Source organism: Gopherus flavomarginatus, chromosome 8 (assembly GCF_025201925.1).
Source record: "Gopherus flavomarginatus isolate rGopFla2 chromosome 8, rGopFla2.mat.asm, whole genome shotgun sequence".
Lineage (NCBI taxonomy): Eukaryota > Metazoa > Chordata > Testudines > Testudinidae > Gopherus > Gopherus flavomarginatus.
The window spans coordinates 73109067-73132073 of record NC_066624.1 but is presented as its reverse complement, the minus strand read 5'-3'; the positions used below and the strand labels follow the sequence as shown (position 1 = coordinate 73132073).

Genomic DNA, 23007 nt, shown 5'->3' with positions numbered 1-23007 from the left:
ATGACTAAGGCGGGAAGACAACATGAAATGCCTGACTAGGGAGTCAGGAGGTTTACCACCACACACTTTCTTCTCCACTGTTTGGTATAAAGAAGATAATGGTCATTGACTTTTGCTTTTTAATATCTAAAATAAATGTTACTTTTGTCTACAAACAGTATTTAGCCTCCTAAACCAAAATCTGAATGTTCTGTTTTGGGAGCTTCTATAGCAGAATTACAATGGAACTCATCTTCTAATAGTTATTAATTTAGTTATTTCCCAAGCAACAAGAAACAACACATTTCATCATTGGACTTTGCAAGTTCTGATACAAGTTACTTTTCACACATATTATTTATTTGTGAACCAGATATTGGTGAGAATATCTAGTGGCTAATAGAAATGCCTTCAACCAAAATCTAGGGTTGATTGTAAAGCGAACACAAATAGGACCAAATGGGATCATTTACAAGACATCTACCACCAAAAATAAATAAATAAATAAACAAAATCCCTAATATTACAAATAACACAGGTCCTAAATGTCTTGTCCTATGGCAAAACACACAGGAAGGAACAAGTGTCTGGGGAGGTTGCCCTAATATATTTCCTTCAAATCAAGAGAGCCAGTTTTAGACACCTGCATGGTTACATAGAATAGGTGCTGGCCCACAAAACGTATAGGGTACACAGGAGGCCTAGGGTACACAGGAGGCCTGGGGCACCCATGCCTCCACACCAGCTTTGGGGTCTGGCTGGCACAACATACCACTTCCAGGGCTTCCTCACATCCCCATAGAAGATGTGAAGGGCAGTGGGCGATGCTATGCAATTAGATTATTATCTCCTAACCCCCTGGACCTGTCTACTTTTCACCCACCACTTGTTACCTCCCTTCACATGGATCCACATTCTAACATATAACTCCAGAGAGGTGCTGGAAACAGTGCCAAAAAGGCATCTGACCCCCATCCCCATGCCTCTTCCAAGGGGGGTACATTCATGCTCTATGGATGATCTGAGCAGGTCAGCAACCCTTAGAGTATTAAAAATAGCTGTCAACAGTCCACTTCTTGATAACATTATGGTCTGCTAATGATTGTTCCTGCTGACACCTTCATTAGAAAGGCTTCGTAATTACAGTCTCATTTTTCATTGTTTTTAATGTATTAACTTAAAATTTTGTTTTGTTCAGTTAGAAAAATAATATGCCTTGCAGCTTTAAAGTCAGCAACATCACACAAAATTGAATGAGTTCATGAGCACTGCTTCTTAGTTAATGTATCATCAATGTTTTAAAAATATTTGCACTATATATTTGCACAATAAAGAATCCACCCGATCTGGATAATTTGTTGTTAAATCGCTGTCTGAGTTCCTGTAAAATAAATCTTCTCTTTCAGCTCTTCTAACCATAGGTTTGGGCACATATTGTTGATGGAAGTATTTAACAAATTGTCCTAGAATCAGTTGCATTACTCAAGTGATTGGAAATCTATAGCCTTTCACTTTTCCTCTTGTATCTGCCAGTATTAACAGCGGTCAATTGGTGACTATTGTCTTATCACCCACACCTCCCAAAACACGATCTGCAGGCGGCTTACAATGTGCATCTTTGTAAAAGCATTCTAAGAGCTTCAGATAACATGCCTTTTATGAATCTGAAAATAAACTATTTAATCTAGCTACTTTAGAGCAAAATTATTCTTCAGTAGCAGAAGACCTATACTTCTAAAACAGTTCCCTGTAACTAAAAAAGGCAAGCCTTTTCTACTATTTGTGCAATTCTAGTTCTATAATATGGAATACATAATATTGGAATTACAAGTTGGTATCTGAGTGTAGCTTTTCTCTCTTTCCTAGGCAAAGATATCTCATTCAGTAGTGAACATATACTTCCATAAACCTTCATAATATGTGGTATTTAAAGAATATAATATTTCTTAATTTGTGATCAGTGAATAGATTTATTCTCCAATATTGAAAAATTAGTTTCAGGATATCAGAATAATACTAGCCCCAACATAACATGCACATTTCTGACATCTTTGAGAGTCTCCCATTCATACACAGCATCCTTGTAGAAATGGGATTTTTTTTTTTTGAACAATGAACAGATTTTCATTTCAAGCCTCAAGAAATGCATATGTTTAATTATACATTTTCTTTTCCTCCAGTTGCCCTTATCTTCCAAGTATACAACATTTTTCATCTTCATTTCATGCTACATTTTATTTTACTTTAATAATATTAATATATTTTAAACAAAAATCTCCAAAATAAGTCATCTGCCTACTATTCCCTCTCAGCCATTATAGCATGTGTTCTAAGCCATGATTTTTACGTGTACTTTAAACAATATTTCCTTTCATCCTCTAGTTTCCCTGTGTCATATTTTCTAGATTGGATCCTTCTGATTCACACTGGATAAATAATGTGAGCTTGAACTACAAACAAAATTTTTTTTCCAAAGTAGATCTCATCCCATTTACAGATTTACCACAATTTCTAGAGTTCTGTGACAGCAAACAGAACAGGGCTTTGAGAGTCTTCCCAACAGTGCAAGTTTATTTTATTAAATGAAATTCTATTTAAAAGTCTTACCATCTGAAACAGCAGAAGAATCCAATACGGTGCAGGAATAAGTAGTAATCTTAGTTAATGCTACTACTTAATTTTCAGAGAAAAACATATGCCTGAAAGAGCCCACTAGTATTACAATAAAAACAATCAATCCACTGAATAAAAAATTAATGTGATGCATTATATAATCCAACAATTAATTTAAATACATCTTTTTATGTTATGAGATTTGGAACCTTTATGTATATAATAGCTTGAACCAACCTTTCAAGTTCATCCAAGTCAAAACTAAAGTGCCTTAGTACTCCTTCTAATATATTTACTGATAAAGTTAATTACAGCATTATTGGAATAAAATGAACAAACAAACACAAGCGACACTCAAAAATCCAGCTACCATATCTTATCTGCCTTTGAGTTGAGTGGATAGTGTGTTTTTCAGTTTTCTCTGCAAATTTCAGGTTTAGTGTATATTATAATGCTGCATATATAGTAAATTTTTATTGCATCTACTCTGACAAGCAATTAAATCACATTTTCCTCCAGACTTTTTATGAGTTTCTGTAGCCTTGTGCAGTCTGGCTAATCTATTAATCAAGGAGACTATAAACCAGGGATCGGCAACTTTTGGGCTGCGGCCCGCCAGGGTAAGCACTCTAGCGGTCTGGGCTGGTTTGTTTATGTGCTGCATCCACAGATTCGGCTGAATGAGGCTCCCACTGGCAGCAGTTTGCCGCTCCAGGCCAATGGGGGCAGTGGGAAGCGCCGCAGGCTGAGGGATGTGCTGGCTGCCGCTTCCCGCTGCCCCTATTGGCCTGGAGCTGTGAACCACAGCCAGTGGGAGCCACGATCAGCCGAACCTGTGGACGTGGCAGGTCTTGGCCCACCAGGGTACTTACCCTGGTGGGCTACGGGTCAAAGGTTGCCAATCCCTGCTCTACATTATAGAAGAACACAAATCATTTACTTGTACTGTGGTTATGTCCTTACTATCGTAGGCAGTACTAGCTGGGGTTGTAAACATTAATGCAAGGTAGGATGTGCTACAAATAGAGAGCAAAAAGGGATAAAACTAAAGGCTGGGGGAAGAGTACTGCATTATTAAAATGTTCATTTATAACTATAGATACTACAATTAACTGTGTAAACTTGCTGGAGATACTCTGAGCACAAGGTGTTTTAGAACCAGATTATGTTTAGGCTTTGGGTGCAGAGATTATGCTTGAGGCAAAGCAGGTTTGACTCCATTGAAGTTTTGTGAGCTGCTCCCAGGAGATTTTGGCAGAAAGTGACAGAAATCCTGTGGCATCAATTGATGTTCCTTGTGAGTCCTACCATCCTGGCACACGTACAAAACCCATGCTAAAAGCAGGCCTCTTCAGTGTCTGGAACCCGATCCAGACCCTAAATTGTACAGGAGAGATCAGAGCCAGAGGTATGAATATAAACTTTCAGACTTGAGATTTTGGTTTTGACCCGCGTCAGGTTATGAATGCACTATGTTGATGTAACATTGGCCGGCTATACCAAAACAAGGACAGGAGACATTACAAATGGTTTTAATCAGGCCACGACTTTATTATTAGATGTCTGGGACTACCCAGCAGATAAAAGTAACCCACATGTTCATTCAATGACTTCTCAGGGGGCTTCCGCCAGGCCCCCACAACTTTTCCATTCAGGTCCCCCAGCCAACTCATTGCTGGGACCTTACCATCTGCCCTCCCTCATAGGAGGGTTAAGGTGAGCTATAAGAAAGGGGGCTGGCTTCCTACTGTGCCAATCATAGGAGTCTCATGCCCTCCCCCACTATCCTGTTCCATTCCTTTAATCAACATCTTTTTAAGTTCTTTACCAAGTCCCTTCCCTGTTGAGCACCTGCACTGAACATCCACCCCATTTTTATAAGGAGTTGTGACATATACCCTACCTCCCTTCATGCCACACATGAACAAAGCCCTCCCTGAACCCGCTGTGGGGAAGGTGAAAAACCCCAACTCCACCTAGGCCATCTGATCAGAAGGGAAAAATTCCTTCCCAGCTCCCCTAAAAAGAGGCGGCTAGTGCAATACTCACAGAAGGCCTTGACCAAACCTGGTATTTCACCACCTATAGGGGAGACAGTGGGTGCTGCCTCAGCCTGCTCTGTGTGAAAGGAGGCTTCACTGCACAGGCTGCCCCTTTTAAACTCTTCCACCCACCTGGATTCCAGGGGATAAGTCAGTGTTGCTCCTTATCTCCATTTGCAGCACTTTGCCTCTTTCTCTCCCCTCCCCAACCATAAAGCACTATTTCCTTTATTCAGCCAGCAAGCCAAATCCTGCCTCCCCTTGCTTCCCCAAAGGTGTGGTGTGATCATTAGGGCTGCACGGTTGAAATCAAAGTCAAACTAAAAAATGTTTCCAAAGGCAGTTTTAATGTAGCTGCATTATACTTTTATACTTTTGCTATATACTTTATGACCTACAGTAATATACTGACATATACATTTAAAACAGAGAAACACTGGAAATTAATAATAGAAATCTGCAATCTTTCTGAGCCTGTGCTACTATTAATATCTTAACTTCTGAATTTTCAAAGTCCTTTTGATTTTAACATTGATATTATGTGTTTTTAATTAAAGAGGAAAAAAGGAGCAAATGCTTGTGTTCCGTAATAGTCACATTTCAATTCCTCAATGAGTGTTTAAAATTAACGCTGCAGTGAAGGAGCTGGAGAGAAAAACAATACTTTTAGCCCTCAGTCTCCAAAAATAGCAGATGAAATTTTGTTCAAACTTTCAAAGAAAAGAATGTTCAGTGCATGAAGAATTCCAGTAAAATAGTGTGACCAGATGGAAGTTTATCAACAGGTAAAAACAAAGGGTTGGAAAGACAACCATTTTCCAACCTTTAATATATTAGGTTCTACCATGCACCCATTATAATAATTTTTAGAAGTCTAAAAAATAAGTCAGTTTCTATTTTCAATCCTTTCTTTACAGAAGGCCTCCTATGAAAACATTTCTAATAAAATTACATGCATAGCCATGAATATTATTCCTTTAATAGGAAAATCTAACTGGGCAACAGTGAAATCCATAGTAGAATTTCTGAATTCATACCTGTACTCAATCAAGCCACAGAAGAATTATAGCCGTACTCAATGTTTTTCTTGCCCTCCCTTCTATTGCTTTATTAACCATCAACATAAAAATGCAATGCAAATAATTTGCAGCACCTAGGATAAGAGCATTAATCTTTTTCGTTAATTATACTTAGGGGCTGATTCATTAAAAATTGTATGCACCATTAACACTATACTCTCATACTCTGTACCTGCAATGTTCGTGATTACAAGCCTTTGAATTCCATTAAACCTTCTTCCAAAAATGGTTCACCCTCTGTTGTCCACTGAAAGTGCATTCAACATACAAAACACCAGAGTAAAAGCAAGATCATCCACTCTTTGTAAAGTCTGCAAGATCTGCTATGAGCCTCAGTAGAGTATTCAGCAGGCCCATACTTTCTGCTGTCCTATTAAGGACTACAAAGGGATTTATGGACTTTAAGGTCAGGTTTGGAGCAGGAATGAAAGCATGGAATCAGGGAGAAGAGGAAGACTGGGAGATGCCTTGGAAGCCAGAAGCCATGCAGGGCTCCTACATGCTACAGCAGGGGTTCTCAACGTTTTTCTTTCTGAGTCCTCCCTCCGCAACATGCTATAAAAACTCCATAGCTGAGCTGTGATACAATAACTAGTTTTCTGCATATACAAGCTAGGGCCAGCACTAGGGGATAGCAAGCAAGGCAATTGCCTGGGGCCCCATGCCACAGGGACCGCTGCAAAGCTTAGTTGTTCAGGTTTCGGCTTCAACCCTGGAGGCAGGGTCCGAGCCCTTGGCTTCAGCCCCATGCAGCAGGGCTTCGGCTTTCTGCCAAGGGCCCCAGTGAGTGTAATGCTGGCCCTGCTTGGTGAACCCCCTGAAACTTGCTCGCAGCCCCCTGGGGGCCATGGACCCCTAGTTGAGAACTACTGTGCTACAGGGTCCCATGAGCCTGTCCTCTGCAGAGCTTCCTGTCCCTCATTTCCTTTGTGCCATATAGCGCTTAGCAGTTTTATATGGTATCTTGCTAGCTACCTCCTAATACATGTCAGAAGGAGGGAAATTCCCAGACAAAAATCCCTTTGCTAAAATAGAGTTAATTATAGATCAGTCAGCTAAAGAGTTAAAAAAATTGCCATTAAAAAGAAAAGAAATAAAAACTATTAAAACCCTGGGAAAATAAGAGTTGAGGTTAAAAACGTAAAAGAAGAAAACATTTTAAACTATGAAAAATGGATGAACATAGATGACCTTAACTCCGACCTGAAAAACAAAGTTTTGAGACAACCTTACCCATCTATAACTATTTAATCCCAACAGTTACAATGTCTTAAATCATGCAGAGATCATCCAGATTCCATGCAGGCTACACTGTCCCCATCATCACTAAAATGTTCTACTTCCAACAATTATCAAGAAAGCTAGAGTTTCTATATATAAATGCCTCCTTGCTGCAGATAATGACACTATACACTTGAAAAGAGCAAAAGATGAACACTTTCAAACCTCAGCATCTAAAGTTTGGCTCCTAAATCCATATTAAAACTATCCAATTTTCAGAGGTACTGAGGATGCACAAATCCCACTGAAGTCAAAGGAAATTATAGGTGGTAATGCACTTTGAAAATGAGGCCAGTTTTATTTGGCTGTTTAAACATAGAATTAAGAGCCCAACCTTAGGCACACGGGTTGAGATTTGCAAAAAAGCTCAACAAGTTGGGTGCTGAGTTGTCACAGTTAGGCATTAATAGATACTACAATAGGAACTGCTGGGTTCTTCTGACAACCTGCATCTAGCTGTGATGCTGAGTAGAACTGACCAGAGGATCCCAGTTCCCTTTTGTGGCAAATTTCAAGGTCTGATCATTTGTTTTCATTCCAAATTGGAATGAAAACAAAACCTTTCAGAAGTTGTCACAAAAACAGAGTGGTCTCATTATGTCTGTTTTTCAGATCAATACCTGAGCTTTTTGATTCAGGAAGTCAGAATGTGACTGCTCTGGGATAAGGGAGACCCAGATGCAAGTCCCCATCTCTCCCTACTTGAGTGCGGGGTTTTCCAACTCACATAATTCTGAAATGGGCAGAGGAGTGTCTTGAACCTGGATTTCCCAAATTACTGCCATAACGACCAGGCTAAACATCTCTTGCACTGCCCCCTCTCTTTATTTCAACATAATATCTGACCAGCTGTAGTGGTGGGCCTTTGAAAATCTGGTCCCCAGTTCTAAACATTTTGACCAAAAGCTATTGTGGCCACAAAGCATCATACCAAATACTGGAAACATATGTATAAAACAGTCCTCTAGTGATCACTTTCAATATTCCACATGCAAACTATATATGGACAGTATCTTCTCTGAACTGAAAATGGATGTAGACATTCTGAAAGCCCTTAATCGTGGGGAGGGGGAGAAATAGCAACCAAAGGAAGACGGGTGAAAGGCAACAGTACAGTATAATGGTATTTCCAAATGTAAGATGACTGCAGATTTCATAAAGCCCTTGGAAAGTGCACTTGATCTAAAATAGCACCCTACAAGCTAACCATCAAAGGAACACAGAAGTGAGAATTAAAGGCTGGCACTGATACAGGGGCAGAGTTAATATTGTCCAGGTGACTTAACTGTTAATTTCCATACCTGTGAAAAGTTTAGATTTACTTCAAGTTTTCTGGGTTTTCTACCCTTTTTTTCTTTCTTTTTTTAAAGTAGCTGTAACAGGGCATATATTTTTTTTTCCTTAAAATTACTGATCCAGTGTGTTCTCCCAATCTACGGGTTGTTTTTAATCTGAGACTGTCTAGCCCCAGTTATCAGCTCATCTCTCTTAAGGCTGTTTGTGCACTGACTTCAAGGATCTTCAGATTAGGCCCTTAGAACCCAATGCTAATTGGGCCTTCAACTCCCACTGAATTTAACAGAAACTGAGGATGTTCAGAACCTTTCAGAACTGGGCCTCTAGGCTCCAATTCAAGAAAACACTTTGAGCTTGTATTTGAAGTCCCATTGACCTCAATGAAACTGAAGCTCATGTTTAAAAGGTTTCCTGAGGACGGATGCTTTTCTGAATCTAGGCCTTAGAGGGTCTGCACTCTAACAAACTGGTTCCTTATCTTGCTACCTTATGGACCACAAGAAAGAAAGAGTTTCTTTCTAATGCCTTATTAGGCTACTGAATAAGCAATAAATTATAAATCCCCCAGCAAGCTGATAGTGTACTGGAGCCTACAATAAATGTACATTAGGATACTTTTTACATTGTAGAGCTATATATGAAAGCCTGGCTTGGCAAATTGCAGAAATCAGCTTTGAAACAGACAATTGGTTTGAACTTGCAATTGCACATTCCAAGTGAGATGAAGTAAACATAACCCGTGTTAAGTGTTTCTTTAGGGGGAATAAGGGAGAGCCTCGAACAAAGCAATGTAAATATATCTGTGACACAGAAAGGACAGGAGTCCAATAGAAGACCTGGAATATAATGAGGGTACTCTGTAATAGCTTGCATGCACTCTCACTTTAGTATATATTAGTGATTTTCAAATACACTAAAATTACATTTAAATTAGAAACAAGGCAAGTCAAGCCAAATAGAAAATATAAAAGGAGACGAAAATAACACCTGAAAATTGGCATAACTGGGTATTTCGTCCATTGTCATATTAGTCCACTAACCCTTTATGGCTTTTAGATTGAGAGAAAATTAGATTACATTATTGTTGTTTCAAAAACATATGCCTCTTTCTGTATGAGGAAAACAATCTGTGACTAAATTAACAACAAGACAGAATGGTGCAATTTCCTGAATTCTAGAAAGAGGCTTATCACACATATGCATTTTATACGCACTGGCAAAGTGAATAGAAACAATTTCATTCTGCTGGTCACAGTCTCTTACAGCATACTTGCTTTCATGTGTTATACAGTTCACTGAACTATGATGTACTGATACCCAAGTAGGTACTTTTTGTTGCTGTCAGCGATCCCATGTTTTACTTCTAATATGCTACACCAATAGTAACTTATTTTTGTACATTTACATACAATTATAAGGTGAAATCCAGGCTCCAGTGAAGTCAATGGGAATTATATATACTGTATATATATCTCCATATATCCAGTACAGAATAATCCACTAAAAGTTGTGATCACTAAGGACCAAATCTTGTGTCATCTTTATAAGGCACTAAGAGAGCTGATCTACAAAATGATCAGGCCAGGCATAGAGGAAGGTGGCCAGAGACCCACATCTGCTCCAGGAGTGAGGTTTTCAAAATGGGGCCTCTCTTCCCCCCCGCCCACCTTTCTTGTGGATTCCAACCCCTTGTACCCCATTCATCAACTTTTTAGACAGTTTCCTCCTGGCTCTATGAAGATTACAGACATGACAAAAGTTATGTTTATTCATAAAACTTTTACAAATTCTCCCTTTCAAGGTTTCAATGTGCATGTCTGTTTCCTCTCTACCTCCCAATTACTCAGATGAGAAGTTTACTTCTTCATCTCAATTAAATGCTGTCCTCTCTTTGGGTGGCAGCTAAATTTTGCAGCTGCCAATGGAAGAAATTTCTAGAGATTGCGGCCCTGAAACAAGAAACCCAAGAGCATTCCACTCATTTGCTTCTATTTTAAAATAAATTCATGTTGGCCATAATCACACTCCTCTTACATTCACATTCCAGGATATTAATATGAACCTGTTTCAGTGGCACCCATACTTGCAGAAAGCCAACTTCAAAGTAGCATGGCATATTTCTGAAAAATAATGATTTAATTTTCATGTATAATTCATGCTGCACAGTGTGGTTATTTGTCACCTTTAAGTGACATTATGTGGTCAGGAGTCTGCAGCAGTTTGCAAGCTAATGTTTGTGGTCATTCAGCTCATGCAACAGAGACACATGCGTCTAGATTCAGAAATCCAGGATTCAGTCCCTGAAGATGGCTCTATCAAGGTTTGCTGCAAGACTACAAATATATAAAGCCCAACCTCCTTATCTTAGGTTACACATGTCAGAATGGCACAATCTTCTGGTATGAATAATCAGGAAATGAAAAAAAAATAATTCCATGTGATTTATCTAATCTGCAACTAACCATTGGAGCCTGAATAGCACAAAACTAATAGAGTACTCACAGAGAACTGTTCACAGTCAATCCATACAGACTTCCCCCAAAATAACTGTCTGATACTCTTTAATTATGAGTAACTATGAGGAAGTCATGATTTACCCACAGTTATCTCTTGAACAGAAAAGGATGGTAATCCGATAAAGTTATCCTTCTTAATTAATTAATTCAGCTCTACTCAAAATCCATTTTGTCCACCTTTCTTTCTACTGCTGACCTTTTGTCCAATTAAATCTTCTCCTCCTCTCTTCATTACCTTGTTTAGTATATTTCTCAGATGTAAAATGTAAGCTCCTAAATGTCAGTATTGTATCTGCATAAATACTTTAAAACAAATTGCAAAGATATGACACCATGGATATTTAATATAAATAATCAATTATACCACCATATATGGCCACTTATTTATTTTACATTACTGCCTAGAGGCCCCAAATCAGGATCAGGACTCAATGATGGTAAGTGCTGTACAAACAGATGTGACAGACCCAGACCAGTTGGGTACAAGAGTCTGGTAAAAGGAAAACAAACTGGGCACTAGGTGAATAGTTTTCTGTTTCCTGAGTGACCAGGCACGGGCCAGAGCAGTCAGGAAGGTGCTAGAAGCATTTAAGTCAGGCAGACTCCATAAGACACCTGGAACCAATTAAGAACTGATTAGAAGCAATCAAGGGAAACAGGCTAATCAGATCACCTGAAGCCCATTTAGAACCGGCTGAAACTAGTTTAAAAGGAAGGTCCTTCAGAGAGGCTGGCTGGTAGTAAGAAGGTGTGTTGTGGGAAGACTGGGAGAAAGAAGGTGTGCAGTGAAAGAGCTGGGAGAACAAGCATGGTCAGGTACCAAGGAGGATGCTAGGAGGGTCCATCGGGGAAGTAGCCCAGGGAAGAGCTATAGCTCCAGTAGTATACGAAAACTATCTGTTGCCATTGCCATTAGGTCCCTGGGCTGGAACCCAGAGAAGAGGGCAGGCCCGAGTTCCCCCTAGTCCTCCCCAGACCTCTACACAAACACTCCCTGAGTAGGAAGACAGTGGCTAAAGAGGGCTCTTACACCAAACCTGTTGAATGACCAATGATGAAGGTGGATCAGTAAGCTGTAACCCTTGCCTCTAGGAGGGAAGAGAGGCTACACTGAGGGTCACAGCAAACCTCTGAGGCAAGTCCTAACTGTCTTGAAGCAAAGGACCCTCGAAGCAAAGGACCCTCAAGCAAAGCTGGAGCTCTGCCACACAGAAGAGAAATCTGTGATCATTTTGTCCATTGGTACTCTTGCCAGTGCAGGATAGTTCTCAAGGATGGTGGTGATGTTAAAGCACTGGAATGGGACTCCAGATATCTGGATTCATTTCCTTGCTCTGCCCTAGACTTTTGGTGTGACATTGAGAAAGTTGCTTCATCTCTCTGTTTCAATTCCCATCTATAAAATGGGGATAATTACCCCTTTTCTCCCACCCTTTGTCTTTCCATTTAGATTGTAATCTCTACAGGGCAAAGAATATCCCACACTATGTGCATACATGGTGCCTTACCCAATGAGGCCCTGATTATGACTTGTGCCTCTAGAGGCTAATGTAATAAACATTATTTAATAGACAGTTTCTGATCTGGAGAGCATACAATCTAATGTTTCTACCAGAGGTTAATTAGACAGGCAGGGCCTCAAAACAGTCTATGTCATATACCACACATTAATGCATTATAAATAACATAGTCACCCCTACTATAATGCTGAGGAGCATATAGAGAACAGACAAATACTTCCAAACAGAGAGAGAGTGTGTTGCCAAGGGAAGTGGAATAATGTTAATTTTGTATGGAAGAATGTACAGTCCCCAATAGTACCAAAGTTAGAGATCTATAACTCTTCAGTGACAGCTAACGAAAAACATTCATATACAGATGGCTCTTATTGCTTTAAATATTAAAACCATCCTAGGGAATTTTGATTGCTGGTATTGCTTCTCATAGAGCTTGTATCAATGAGAATGTTACAGAATAAACAAAGTATTCCAGAACACTACACTCTGTCCAACAAATGGCACACTCTCTAAAGATAACAGAAACAGGTTGTCAAATCAAATTGTTGTTCATGCAACTTCAATTCTACATTGTATGCCTCATGCAAATACTACTTGCAATCCCTTAGTTAAGGTTGAATTGAGTTGTGCACTTAAAGCAGGAATTCAAAAATTTTGCATAAAGTAAAATTTATGTCCCCAAAGCTATAATAGCTACTCAGAGTTCAGAATGAATTTTTGAAAATTTACAAGTAAATCCATCAATTTGTGAGCTAAAATTACATTTTAAAATAGATGGGTTTTTTTGGAAGGAGGGAGGTAATTTATATTTTTGACTCAGATGATCTTAATATCATATAGACTCTTCAAACTTTGACTTCCAATATAATTTAAACTCACTACATTCTCAGGACAATTGGTAAAATCCTGTCCACATTGCAGTCATTGGGCTGGAATTTGACCCTCTTTTTTTTAAAAAAAAAATGTTTATTTTCTAGCACCTCTCTTTTTGAGAGTTTCTTTTTCACAGGGGCTGAAGAATAATGTACTTCTGTGGGAGAACTTTTCAAAGTGGCTGCCATCTATTGTTCCCAATGGGACTGATGCCCCAGACTACCTTTCAAAATGGCCACCACCTCTCAATGTTCCTAGTGGAAGTGAAGCCACACTGCCCTCAAAGTGGTGGTAGCCTTTTTGAAAAAGGGGATTTCATCTTCCCTGAAGACAGTCTGCTGCCTCAATCCATTTAGATAACGGACAATTCTTCATAGATGTCTCTGCAGAAGAACATTTTTCTACAACACAGGCTAAATTTTCATTTTAAGAATAACAGCAAAAAGTTTAAATGTTTTATATTAATCCCCCCCCAAAAAAAAAATTAAACAAGGCAAGAAGAGAAAGCCTGGGGGTAGTATGAGGAAATAACTGAAGTGTGTATGAGAAGGGGTGTGTAGGGGGAGAAGGGGGAGGAAAATGAGGTGGGTGCATATGCGCACACAAGGAAACATAGAGTTGGCAGCTGGGGGCAACTGGCCAGTACACTTTGGCTGTTTTGTGCTGCTTCAGAACACGGTAAAACAGTTAAAGCATAACAGTGAATCTGGCCCTAAAAATAAAAATAATAAAATCAATGTGACATTTATCACATATCTTCAAATCACTAGACATATGTGGTAAGATTATCCTAGAGTTTCTTGGTTAGTCTTCATGTATACAATTTTTAGTAATAATAAAAGAAGCCCACACAACTCAAGGAAACTCCAAGACAGAAAATTATGTTAAGATTGAGTTTTAAGTTGAGAGCACATGTCAAGAATTTAGGGACAAATGCATCACAGGGAAGAGCAGAATTAAGATTATTTTGGTGCTTTCACTGTGCAATCCCATACCTTAATATGTTTGGATTGATCTTAAATTTAACTTTAAATCTGAATTTCCTACATCTGTGTTTGCTTTTGGGATAATTACACCACCTATATAATGTATTTTACCCTAAATCATTGATATGTACTTTCCACCTTAATTCTATTTTAATGTAATTTCTCCCTCCCCTGAAATATATATTGCAATATCGTATTTTATTATATGATCCTATACTTTACACACACACACACACACACACACACACACACACAGAGGCTCCCTGCTGCATTCAGAGCAGCAGATAGATAGTGAATGAGGTTGCTGTCCACTTCAGTCACAGCAGAAGTCACACTACACATAGTGAATAGAGAAAGGGGAGACAAGAAGAGAAGGGATGGTCCTCTGGTTAAGCCATTCCACTTGGATCCAGAAGAACTGGATTGTATCCATGGCTCTGTCACAGACTTCATATGTGATAGATAAGTAACTTAAACCAGAATTTTCAAAAGCTGCCTCTTATTATAGGTTGCTAATTTTCATTCTTAGAGTGTAAGTTCTTTGGGGCAAGGCCTGTCATTTTGTTAGGGGTTTGTACAGTGGAGTCTTACTTGCTACCACAACACAAGTAAGTAATTCTGCCGATCAAAGTCAATGTGTTCAGTCCCTCTAAAAAGTAGGTCCTAGGTATTTCAGCTTTCTATTGCCTAAGACATTGGCTAGAAGAATGTATAAGCTGTATATCTATCTGGTGAATAGTTTAGTCTTTCTTCAGTACTATTTCACCCATTTCCTCTGCATTTCTATCTGAAAACAGTCTCATCTCCTTTAAGGCTCACACTGAGCTCCTCATAATTTCTATATAATTTAAAACATGCTAGTTTATTTACATAGAAATTAGGGTGCCACCAGACTTGTTTGGAAATGTAATGCATAGATTAGCAAATATGCCTTACTCCTTTCTGTAATTTTGTTTTTAAATTTTGAGTGAATTTGGTGCTCATAAAAATGAGGGATTAACATTATTTGATTGCAATGTGGAATGGAATGCGCACACACTAAACAATCTTCCTCAGAGTCCTGGCAATGAAATTTTGATGCTTACCTGACATGCTCCTGCCCTCACATAATTCCAATCCTAGGTTCTCTTCCCTGACCAGCCTCTCTATGAATTATGCCAAACTGCACCCCTCCAAAATGATGTGACAAACGGATTTCATTGTCTCCAAGGGGTACTCCCAATAAAATACTTCTTGCAGCACTGTTCACCTGATGCCAATACAATAATGAACTCTAACACAGGTTGGAGGATGGCCCTAGAAGATCTCAGACAACCTTCTTGGTTTGGTCCAAACAGTGGAGGTAAGAGAAGAGACTTACACAGCTAGAAAGCGAGGTTTTCCTTTTTCCTCTGTTATGAAATTAAGAGGTGTCCAGCACACTGGGCTTTGCAAAGTATTCAAACGTGAACAGAGATGTTAGGAAAACCATGTAATTTAATTTGCTCTCTATTTTTAATAAACTTTGCATTACATGACTTGCATGTTGTCAGGGTAACTTCATGCAGATAGCCCTGAAAGAAAGCAAAGACCTTCAGGTTCTAAGGAGAGGTAAAAATGGTAAAAGCTGTTTTTGAAGCCAAACCCTTAGTTCATGGTCTTGGTTAAACAGAGTATAGCAAAGGAGTTTTCTTCCTTAAGGTATCTCACCAAGGGCTGTGACAGTGGGACACAGAAGAGAGACTGAAATTCCAAGGAGGAGAAGTGAGCTGAGGGGTGTGTGGATGATAGACAATAGCATTACTTGCATAGCTATGACTGGAGTTACTTGAACAGTTATCAGATCGCATATTATTATGCAATTATAATGATTTCCAATTGAGTTATTTCATTATTACTGAATTGGTACTATGAAATATCATGCATTTATTTCACTATGGAATTAGCTTGTGACACCTCTGTCAATCCTTTTTCATCTAACATTACAAAGCTTAAGCTATTTAAGAAAGCATGTATAACACAAACACAAGTTTTCATCTGCATTCGTGAGATCACATAGTAGTTCTGATAAAGAAAGAGCTATTGTGTGATGTAGTGTGATATCTTTAGATATAACATGAGGTAACTCAGTAGTATGGCATTACTGGAGTTGTAAATTACTCTGATCAATGCAGATGACCATTCATTAATGGGTATAAAGGGTTGTTTCCTGCAAACCTGAAGAAAGAAAGAAACCTTGATTGTCCGTTGGCTTGAAGCTTACACACTCATCTTTTCCCCATGCAAAATAGGGGCAAATGCTCTTAAATTAGAATTCTATACTTTCTGATATTGGTGGCAGTGCTCTTACAGGTATTTTGCATAGATGGCAATGATTACACAAGGTGAAAGGTGATGGAAAATCATGCCCGGAAAGTCTTACACCCTGATATCAAGCAACATAGACATGGAAATCTTGTTTCATATTTAGCATCCTAATGTCAGCATTATAACACAATAAATGGAAAGGAAGTGACTTAAAGATACCAAACTGTTCATAAGTGCTGCTCATGCATATTTGAGGGTGGAAACGGGTTTGCAGTGCTTTAAAATAAATCCCAATTACTAGCACACACATCTTATCTATGATTAGGCACACAACTGGGCATGTATTAGAGACAGGGGGTCCATGTTCCCTGGAAGGATTGTTATTGGTGGGACACCAGGAAAATGGGGAGTTAGGCTGGAATCAACTCAGTCACATGCACAGAGTTTAATTAAGTTCCACTTGTTTAACTTAATGTGCTTCCAACTTCAGTCTTTGCAAATAAAATCTGGTAGAAGAGTCTGAGCTGTGAGTTGTCTGAAGTGCAGCAGTTGTCAGCGTGAGCCATGGAACTCAATCTCAGGCCCCTTTGGATTTTGCAGACACAAACCTAGCCCAGTGATGCACCCAGTGGATGCAGGTGTTCAAGCAGTATGTAGACCTGGCCATACAGGAGGACAACAGCAGCAGGAAAGTAAAACTATTATTTTACCATATTGGGGAACACAGCAGTGAGATCTGCACCACTCTGAAGCTCACCATTGCCTCAAGCCTCACAGCAATCTTAGGAGCTCTGAGGAACTATTGCTCCCCAAAGCACAACAAAACTGTGAAGGGATACACGGTTTTCACTAGAGACCAATCCAAAGGGGAAGGGATAGACCCCTATGTTACTGCCATATGCACACTGGGTGCTACATGCAATTGTGGGGACTCGACAGAACCCCTAATTCAGGAAGAATAGTCTGTGGCACTTGGGATAACCACTTACAGAAGCCTCAGGAGAAAGGATGAAAGAGGCATACCGCTGCCAGAAGTACATGTAGTGAAAACACAGTCAAGGAGAGCCAGATGGACAGACTTCCATACCCATAGTGAGATGCATTACTGTGGAAGACAGCATGAGTGGGTAAAGGAGAAGTGCCCTGAAGTACGACAGCACTGGGAGGAATGTGGCAGGTTGAACCATTTTAGTAGTGTGTGCAAGAGCAGAGGAAGCCCTCAAAGACTTAATCAGACTTGTAAAAGAGGGGGATGGCACGTCAGATAGCAGTGATGATATCATGACACCCTCCTTGAGTCTAAGTGCATATCAGATTTAGGCTGTCAGGACAGGAGAGCAACAAGGGACAATGCCAACCTCTGTTCATGCAACACTGTTAATAGGAAATGTCCTGTACAAATTAGAGCTGGATAGCAAGGCCTCCTGCGGTGATATCCCTTGGAATGATTTGGACTTGAACACATCCATTGCATGAGGCAGGCACAGTCTAATAATGTACAAAAAGAACATAATGCAGTCTGTAGGAAAATGTGACCTCATAATAATTAACCTGAATGGTACCAACTGAAGTTTGTAATGGTGGACCATAGACCCCTCCTGGGAAATACAGCCATACAAGCCATGGATTTAATCAGGGTAGAGCATCAGAATTTTATAGCTGCAGTGCAAGATACAAAAGAAGGAGTCCCATGGACAATGGAGACCATTAAAAAACCATATAGGGTTGTTTTCAAAGGCAACGGGTGCCTTGAATAAAGTTATGGAATCGGACTCCACAGTGGAAGCTATAGACTTACCATGAAGAAAAATTCCAGTAACAGTGCATAATCAATTATAGACTCATAGACTCTAGGACTGGAAGGGACCTCGAGAGGTCATCGAGTCCAGTCCCCTGCCCTCATGGCAGGACCAAATACTTTCTAGACCATCCCTGATAGACATTTATCTAACCTACTCTTAAATATCTCCAGAGATGGAGATTCCACAACTTCCCTAGGCAATCTATTCCAGTGTTTAACTACCCTGACAGTTAGGAACTTTTTCCTAATGTCCAACCTAAATCTCCCTTGCTGCAGTTTAAGCCCATTGCTTCTTGTTCTATCATTGGAGGCTAAAGTGAACAACTTTTCTCCCTCCTCCTGATGACACCCTTTTAGATACCTGAAAACTGCTATCATGTCCCCTCTTAGTCTTCTCTTTTCCAAACTAAACAAACCCAATTCCTTCAGCCTTCCTTCATAGGTCATGTTCTCAAGACCTTTAATCATTCTTGTTGCTCTTCTCTGGACCCTCTCCAATTTCTCCACATCTTTCTTGAAATGCGGTGCCCAGAACTGGACACAATACTCCAGTTGAGGCCTAACCAGCGCAGAGTAAAGCGGAAGAATGACTTCTCGTGTCTTGTTTACAACACACCTGTTAATGCATCCCATAATCACGTTTGCTTTTTTTGCAACAGTATCACATTGTTGACTCATATTAAGCTTGTGGTCCACTATGACCCCCAGATCTCTTTCTGCCATACTCCTTCCTAGACAGTCTTTTCCCATTCTGTATGTGTGAAACTGATTGTTCCTTCCTAAGTGGAGCACTTTGCATTTATCTTTATTGAACTTCATCCTGTTTAGCTCAGACCATTTCTCCAACTTGTCCAGATCATTTTGAATTTTGACCCTGTCCTCCAAAGCAGTTGCAATCCCTCCCAGTTTGGTATCGTCCGCAAACTTAATAAGCGTACTTTCTATGCCAACATCTAAATCATTGATGAAGATATTGAACAGAACCGGTCCCAAAACAGACCCCTGCGGAACCCCACTTGTTATACCTTTCCAGCAGGATTGGAAGCCATTAACAACTACTCTCTGAGTACGGTTATCCAGCCAGTTATGCACCCACCTTATAGTAGCCCCATCTAAATTGTACTTTCCTAGCTTATCTATAAGAATATCATGCGAGACTGTATCAAATGCCTTACTAAAGTCTAGGTATATCACATCCACCGCTTCTCCCTTATCCACAAGGCTCGTTATCCTATCAAAGAACGCTATCAGATTGGTTTGACACGATTTGTTCTTTACAAATCCGTGCTGGCTATTCCCTATCACCTTACCACCTTCCAAGTGTTTGCAGATGATTTCTTTGATTACCTGCTCCATTATCTTCCCTGGCACAGAAGTTAAACTAACTGGTCTGTAGTTTCCTGGGTTGTTTTTATTTCCCTTTTTATAGATGGGCACTATATTTGCCCCCTTCCAGTCTTCTGGAATCTCCCCCGTCTCCCATGATTTCCCAAAGATAATAGCTAGAGGCTCAGATACCTCTTCTATTAACTCCTTGAGTATTCTAGGATGCATTTCATCAGGCCCTGGTGACTTGCAGGCATCTAACTTTTCTAAGTGATTTTTTACTTGCTCTTTCCTTATTTTCTCTTCTAAACCTACCCTCTTCCCGTAAGCATTCACTATACTAGACATTCCTTCAGACTTCTCAGTGAAGACCGAAACAAAGAAGTCATTAAGCATCTCTGCCATTTCCAAGTCTCCTGTTACTGTTACCCCCTCCTCACTGAGCAGTGGGCCTACCCTGTCCTTAGTCTTCCTCTTGCTTCTAATGTATTGATAAAAAGTCTCCTTGTTTCCCTTTATTCCCATAGCTAGTTTGAGTTCATTTTGTGCCTTTGCTTTTCTAATCTTGCCTCTGCATTCCTGTGTTATTTGCCTATATTCATCCTTCGTGATCTGACCTAGTTTCCATTTTTTATATGACGCCTTTTTATTTTGTAGGTCACGCAAGATCTCAAGGGTAAGCCAACGTGGTCTTTTGCCACATTTTCTATCTTTCCTAACCATCGGAATAACTTGCTTTTGGGCCCTTAATAGCGTCCCTTTGAAAAACTGCCAACTTTCCTCAGTTGTTTTTCCCCTCAGTCTTAATTCCCATGGGATCTTGCCTATCAGCTCTCTGAGCTTACCAAAATCCGCCTTCCTGAAATCCATTGTCTCTATTCTGCTGTACTCCCTTCTACCCTTCCTTAGAATTGCAAATTCTATGATTTCATGATCACTTTCACCCAAGCTTCCTTCTACTTTCAAATTCTCAACAAGTTCCTCCCTATTTGTTAAAATCAAGTCTAGAACAGCTTCCCCCCTAGTAGCTTTTTCAACTTTCTGAAATAAAAAGTTGTCTGCAACGCAGTCCAGGAACTTATTGGATAGTCTGTGCCCCGGGGTGTTATATTCCCAACATATATCTGGATAGTTGAAGTCCCCCATCACCACCAAATCTTGGGCTTTGGATGATTTTGTTAGTTGTTTGAAAAAAGCCTCATCCACCTCTTCCGCCTGATTAGGTGGCCTGTAGTAGACTCCCAGCACGACATCACCTGTGTTTTTTACCCCTTTTAGCCTAACCCAGAGACTCTCCACCCTTCCGTCTCCTATGTCCATCTCCACCTCAGTCCAAGTGTGTATATTTTTAATATATAAGGCAACACCTCCTCCCTTTTTCCCCTGTCTATCCTTCCTGAGCAAACTATACCCATCCACACCAACATTCCAGTCGTGTGTATTATCCCACCAAGTTTCAGTAATGCCAATAATGTCATAGTTGTATTTATTTATTAGCACTTCCAGTTCTTCCTGCTTATTACCCATACTTCTTGCATTTGTATAAAGGCATCTAAGATACTGGTTTGATTTTGCCTCCCAGCTTTGCCCTGACCCTCCTTCCTCTCTGCCATTATAGCCTGTGCTCCCTCCTGTTTCCAACCCATCTCCCAGGTCTTGTTCCCCACTTACCTGTGGGCTTTGCTCACCTGTCCCCGTCGAACCTTGAAAGTCTGTAGAGCAGGGGTATCATAGCAACTGTAGAGACCAGTACAGCCTGTGCAAGCAGCATGTGGTGGTATAGAAGCCATCATACAAATTATGCATCTGCATTGAATTAAAGCCATTGAACCAAGCATTGAAAAGATATCAATTGTGGGCAGTGGATAGTGGTATGTTCCCAGAACTTTTCAAAGCCAGAATATTCATGATCTGTGATATGAGAAACGGCTTTTGGCATATAATGGCTGAATAAAGAGAGTCCAGCATATTGACAACCTTTGCAACACCATTTGGTTGCTGCAGATGGCTGTGCATGCCAATGGGCATTCATCCAGCACCAGAGGTGTTTCAGAGAAGACTCGCCCATGCACTGGAAGCACTGCCTGGGGTGAAAATAATTGCTGATATCCTCACTGTAGGTAAAGGGAGAAGTGATACAGAAGCTGAAAGAGACCGTGGCAGAAAACCACAAGCTTTTTTACATCAATGAAGGAACAAGAACATAAAACCCAACCCCCAAAAGTGTGACTCAGAATGAGATGAGATACATTGGACATCTGCTCACAGCAGAAGGATTGAAAGCAGTTCCCAGCAAACTCAAGGCAGTCAGAGACATGCCAGCTCGAGTGGATGTGAAAGGGGTACAGTGCTTCATAGGAATGATAAAATTTTCTTTCCAAGTTCTGTTCACTCCTGGATACAGTAGAGGAACCCATATGTCAGCTCACAAGGCATGAAGTTGAGTGGGACTGGGAAGGTCTCCAACAGCTAGTGTTTGACACACCAAATCAAATGGTAACAGATGGTCCTGTTCTGAAGTACTACCAACCAGGAGAGCCACTGCCACTCCAGCATAACGCATCAGAGAAAGTAGCAGCTGGTTACTTCTGCCAGCAGAGCCCAGTCAGAGACCGAACAGGCATATGCCCAGAATCTCCTTTTCTCTTTGGTTATGGTATTTAGAGTGGAGTGATTGCATTGGTACTCCTATGGCTACCAAGTAACAGTGCAATCAGACAACACACTGCTAGAGAAAATAATGGCACAGACCCTTCTTTCTCCTCCAGAGAGACTGCAGCACATATTGATGATGATCAGCTATTGTCTAGGATGATTATTGGTGTTAGCTGACACCCTGAGCAAGGCAAATGTCAACTCGCGGAGAGGGGACCAGGACATAGTGCAGCATGTTAATGGATTCAATCTCCCAGTTTCAACAATGAAGTTGACAGAAGTCAAAATTGACTAAAGAAAAGGACAGCCAGTGACAGATAGTCAGGAGAGCAATATTAGCAGGGTGGCCAGAAAACAAAAGCAAAGTCCAGTAGGAGCAGAACTATATTATACATTCAAGATGGAATTGTATCTTCAGGACAGAGAGTGATTGTCCCACCTCAGTACGTAAGGATGTCATGCAAAAAACATGTGCCTCATACCTGGGACGGACAACTGTCTTAGATGGACTTGAGTTTACGTTTACTGTCTGGGAATAAATGCAAAACTCCACTCCTGGATAGAAGGGTGTAACACCTGCCAGTTGTTACCACATGAGCTGCCCACCCAACTACGGGAAAAGGTGGGAGCTGTTGCCAGCTGGGCCACAGGTGGTCAGGCCTAATGGTGAAGGCAAGATTTCAACCTACCAGATAGAGTGAGGTCCAGAGTAGGAGAAGTCCAGGAAATGAGCAGAGGGGCAGCAGCCAAATGCCAG

General features: G+C 40.3%; 2 protein-coding genes across 2 annotated transcripts in view; one reads left to right on the top strand and one right to left on the bottom strand.

Annotated features, from left to right (window-relative positions):
* The window catches only part of CLSTN2 (calsyntenin 2), a 771758-nt gene that overhangs the window by 425852 nt on the left and 322899 nt on the right, over nucleotides 1-23007 (bottom strand). The gene's annotated exons all lie outside the window — the stretch shown is intronic.
* LOC127056346 (uncharacterized) overlaps nucleotides 1-23007 on the top strand; it is a 502054-nt gene that overhangs the window by 216759 nt on the left and 262288 nt on the right. The window lies entirely within an intron of this gene.